Genomic DNA, 6,000 nt, shown 5'->3' on the forward strand with positions numbered 1-6,000 from the left:
AACCACACTAAATCAATCAAGTTCGTCTTTTAGCCGGCATTATTGATCAGCCGTCACTTACATCGAGTGTGATTGGTGCGTAGATTGATCATCCTAGCAGCAAGGCGAGTTGACATTCTCAAACTCGTGTATGGATTTAGTGACGCTGGGCATCACTAACAATAATGCCCCACCAAGCCATGCATAGTTGGCTTGTCATCGCTTTGTAAACTGGGTTAACTGAAGGTGTCCACAGAGACGATGTTGCCATGGTACCAGAATGAAAGAATAGCTTGAGACTTAAAAGGAAAAGAAAAAAAGTCATTCATTCTGGATTAACCAGAGCCAACCAACTGTGGACAAATGTTTGCATTATTTTCCTGTGGTAAATAGATCAAGCCTTATTTAAGTGTTAATAGCCAGGGGCTTCAAAATGAATACGGACAATTAATGTGCTCAAGCAAAAGGTTAAATGATTGTAATTATAATATATTATAACTCAAAAATGGACAAAACAGTAATATGAACACAACATGAATTTCCTGATTAGATTAAATCACAGGGGCAATTTTGTAAAACGATGGATGTTGTGACCTACTTGTCAGCTGACTTGACTGACACCTTTGATTAATAACAACATAATCAAATTTGCATATGTGAATAGAGACGAGAAGGGGAACAGTCCGCCTGCTATGACCTTGATTGATTTGTCAAGAAACAAAAACTATAATGGCACCTGTCACTAAGTATCAAACTTAACTTAAGCAGTGCCTGTAAATTAAAAAAATAGTCATTAAGTTGATGTCAAAACTTTCTACATGTTATTGCTTTGCTCTTATGGAGATTTATTTTTTCAGTTTTTATTTAACAGTCAAGTGAAAAGCACATCTACAGCGTCCTGCAGCGTTCACGTGCTGTCCCACTGTGTGCAGACAATAGCTGCAATAGCAATAATGATTGGTGTGCATTAAACATTTAAACACATTTCCAAACAAATGAGTCCTAAGCTCTCGCTTAATGAAGTCTCTCGTGGCTTACTTGCGGTCAAAGCAATAATTTGCGTTTCTGACAAATATTTATGCCGTTATGATGATCACATTAATGGAAGCCTACTAATCTACAATTACAGATAAATCTGTTTCCATGGCAATGGAAATGTAGAGGTTGCTGTGAACATTTCATTCCATCATTTGATGTGATAAACTTTAATTTATAATGGTATTTCCTGTTAGAGCCAAACCAAACATTGTACTTAATCAGCAACATCCCTATGATCATAATCCACACTTACAGGTTCACTCAGCTTGACACTGTACCACCACTGTCCACTAAACTCTCAGCACCGAACATCAGACAAACAAGGTGAGCAACTAGCTAATGGACATAGTATTTATAAGCTAAACAGCCAACACATTTTGGGAATAATATATTTAGTTATGATTTAGTTTGTCATCTATGTTATAAAATTATCCCTTTTAAGAGGGTCCATTGTACTGGTATACCAAGAACATCTTAATGTACTTCATGTACCTAATGTACTTAATGACTCCATGCTGTTTTAGGAGACGGGACTGAGGCAGAAAGAATTCTTTACAGGATAGTCGAGGGAGATTGAAATTTGGATTTATCGGATGATGAGACTGATGAGTTTGAACCTGTGATAGAAGAAAATGATGATGATGATGAGGATGATGTTGAAGAGAAAGAAGATGCAGGAGGCTCAAATGAGCAGACAGACCCAGGAAAGGAGACACACGGGTACGATCAGGAGAGACATCTTCCTCTGTAAACTAGGAGTAGCCCGTATGTGTTCCAGAACAATATCTTAAATTATCGTATTTAGCTTCTCATTCATTATCATAGTGACAAAATACTACAGATATGTAGCCAAAGAACTATAATACAAACATATTGCTATCTATCAGTGATATGTATCAGGGATCATTTAGGTTTGTAGATTTCCAAAGAGGGAAGAATAAAGAATATAACGTTTATCTTGGTGAGCATGATCAATAGGAGACCATATTATTATAATTTACTGAAATTTTGTGCAACATGCTATACGATGAAAATGTTATGACATTTTGGAACACATGCAATACCATTAAATTCAATGATATTTTGACCTCATGCAATACTATGACATTTTGGACCATCTGCTATAGAATGACATTTTTTATCAAATTTTTGGTTAGATGGTAATGTCTGATTTATTTATCATATTTTGGGCAAAATGATATAGTATGACATTTGTATCAAATTCTGGAAAACAAAGCATGACAAAGTATGACATTTTTGTTATTTTTTTTGGACGGTATGCTATAGTATGAAATTTTAATGACATTTTGGACAACATGCTATAGCATAAAATTATGAACCAAGATGGACCACTTGCTATAGTATGAATATGACCAAAAAGTCATACTATAGTATGTCGTCCAAAATATGACCAAAAAGTCATACTATATCATGTCGTCCAAAATATGACAAAAAATTCATACTATATAGTATGTCATCCAAAATATGACCCAAAAGTCATACTATAGCATGTCGTCCAAAATATAACAAAAAATTCATACTATATAGCATGTCGTCCGAAATATGACCCAAAAGTCATACTATAGCATGTCGTCCAAAATATAACAAAAAATTCATACTATATAGCATGTCGTCCGAAATATGACCCAAAAGTCATACTATAGCATGTCGTCCAAAATATAACAAAAAATTCATACTATATAGCATGTCGTCCAAAATATGACCAAAAAGTCATACCGTAGCATGTCGTCCAAAATTTCACCAAAAAGTCATACCGTAGCATGTCGTCCGAAATATGACCAAAAAGTCATACTATAGCATGTCGTCCAAAATATAACAAAAAATTCATACTATATAGCATGTCGTCCAAAATATGACCAAAAAGTCATACTATAGCATGTCGTCCAAAATTTGACCAAAAAGTCATACCATAGTATGTCGTCCGAAATTTGACCAAAAAGTCATGCTGTAGTATGTCGTCCAAAATATAACCAAAAAGTCAAACTATAGCATGACGTCCAAAATATGACCAAAAAGTCATACTATAGCATGTCGTCCAAAATTTGACCAAAAAGTCATACCATAGCATGTCGTCCGAAATATGGCCAAAAAGTCATACTATAGCATGTTGTCCGAAATATGGCCAAAAAGTCATACTGTAGCATGTCGTCCAAAATTTGACCAAAAAGTCATACTATATATAGCATGACGTCCAAAATATGACCAAAAAGTCATACTATAGCATGACGTCCTAAATATGACCAAAAAGTCATACTATATATAGCATGACGTCCAAAATTTAACCAAAAAGTCATACTATAGCATGTCGTCCGAAATATAACCAAAAAGTCATACTATAGCATGTCGTCCAAAATTTGACCAAAAAGTCATACTATAGCATGACGTCCCAAATATGACCAAAAAGTCATACTATATATAGCATGACGTCCAAAATATGACCAAAAAGTCATACTATAGCATGACGTCCTAAATATGACCAAAAAGTCATACTATATATAGCATGACGTCCAAAATTTCACTAAAAATTCATACTATATATAGCATGACGTCCAAAATATGACCAAAAAGTCATACTATAGCATGTCGTCCGAAATATGACCAAAAAGTCATACTATAGCATGTCGTCCAAAATTTGACCAAAAAGTCATACTATAGCATGACGTCCAAAATTTGACCAAAAAGTCATACTATAGCACGACGTCCGAAATATGACCAAAAAGTCATACTATAGCATGTCGTCCAAAATTTGACCAAAAAGTCATATTATAGCATGACGTCCAAAATATGACCAAAAAGTCATACTATAGCATGTCGTCCAAAATTTAACCAAAAAGTCATACTATAGCATGTCGTCCAAAATTTGACCAAAAAGTCATACTATAGCATGTCGTCCAAAATTTGACCAAAAAAATCATACTATATATAGCATGACGTCCAAAATATGACCAAAAAGTCATACTATAGCATGTCGTCCAAAATTTGACCAAAAAGTCATACTATAGCATGTTGTCCGAAATATAGCCAAAAAGTCAAACTGTAGCATGTCGTCCAAAATTTGACCAAAAAGTCATACTATAGCATGACGTCCCAAATATGACCAAAAAGTCATACTATATATAGCATGACGTCCAAAATTTCACTAAAAATTCGTACTACAGCATGTCGTCCAAAATTTCACCAAAAAGTCATACTATATATAGCATGACGTCCAAAATATGACCAAAAAGTCATACTATAGCATGTCGTCCGAAATATGACCAAAAAGTCATACTATAGCATGACGTCCCAAATATGACCAAAAAGTCATACTGTATATAGCATGACGTCAAAAATATGACCAAAAAGTCATACTATAGCATGACGTCCTAAATATGACCAAAAAGTCATACTATATATAGCATGACGTCCAAAATATGACCAAAAAGTCATACTATATCATGACGTCCTAAATATGACCAAAAAGTCATACTATATATAGCATGACGTCCAAAAATTTCACTAAAAAATTCATACTATAGCATGTCGTCCAAAATTTGACCAAAAAGTCATACTATAGCACGACGTCCAAAATATGACCAAAAAGTCATACTATAGCATGTCGGTCCAAAATTTGACCAAAAAGTCATACTATAGCATGTCGTCCAAAATTTGACCAAAAAGTCATATTATAGCATGACGTCCAAAATATGACCAAAAAGTCATACTATAGCATGTCGTCCGAAATATGACCAAAAAGTCATACTATAGCATGTCGTCCAAAATATGACCAAAAAGTCATCATGTCGTCCAAAATATGACCAAAAAGTCAAACTATAGCATGTCATCCGAAATATGACCAAAAAGTCATACCATAGTATGTCGTCCAAAATATGACCAAAAAGTCAGACTATAGCATGTCGTCCGAATATGACCAAAAAGTCATACTATAGCATGTCGTCCAAAATATGACCAAAAAGTCATACTATAGCATGTCGTCCAAAATTTGACCAAAAAGTCATACTATAGCATGACGTCCAAAATATGACCAAAAAGTCATACTATAGCATGTCGTCCCAAAATTTAACCAAAAAGTCATACTATAGCATGTCGTCCAAAATATGACCAAAAAGTCATCATGTCGTCCAAAATATGACCAAAAAGTCAAACTATAGCATGTCATCCGAAATATGACCAAAAAGTCATACCATAGTATGTCGTCCAAAATATGACCAAAAAGTCAGACTATAGCATGTCGTCCGAAATATGACCAAAAAGTCATACTATAGCATGTCGTCCAAAATTTGACCAAAAAGTCAGACTATAGCATGACGTCCAAAATTTGACCAAAAAGTCATACTATATAGCATGACGTCCAAAATATGACCAAAAAGTTCATACTATAGCATGTCGTCCGAAATATGACCAAAAAGTCATACTATAGCATGTCGTCCAAAATTTGACCAAAAAGTCATACTATTAGCATGTCGTCCAAAATTTAACCAAAAAGTCATACTATAGCATGTCGTCCAAAATATGACCAAAAAGTCATCATGTCGTCCAAAATATGACCAAAAAGTCATACTATAGCATGTCGTCCAAAATTTAACCAAAAAGTCATACTATAGCATGTCGTCCAAAATATGACCAAAAAGTCATCATGTCGTCCGAAATATGACCAAAAAGTCATACTATAGCATGTCGTCCAAAATTTGACCAAAAAGTCATACTATAGCATGTCGTCCGAAATATGACCAAAAAGTCATACTATAGCATGTCGTCCAAAATATGACCAAAAAGTCATCATGTCGTCCAAAATATGACCAAAAAGTCAAACTATAGCATGTCATCCGAAATATGACCAAAAGTCATACCATAGTATGTCGTCCAAAATATGGACCAAAAAAGTCAGACTATAGCATGTCGTCCGAAATATGACCAAAAAGTCATACTATAGCATGTCGTCCAAAATTTGACCAAAAAGTC

The sequence above is a fragment of the Embiotoca jacksoni genome, unplaced genomic scaffold (assembly GCF_022577435.1).
Source record: "Embiotoca jacksoni isolate LCO1_2020_lvr unplaced genomic scaffold, fEmbJac1.0.p SCAF_24, whole genome shotgun sequence".
Lineage (NCBI taxonomy): Eukaryota > Metazoa > Chordata > Actinopteri > Embiotocidae > Embiotoca > Embiotoca jacksoni.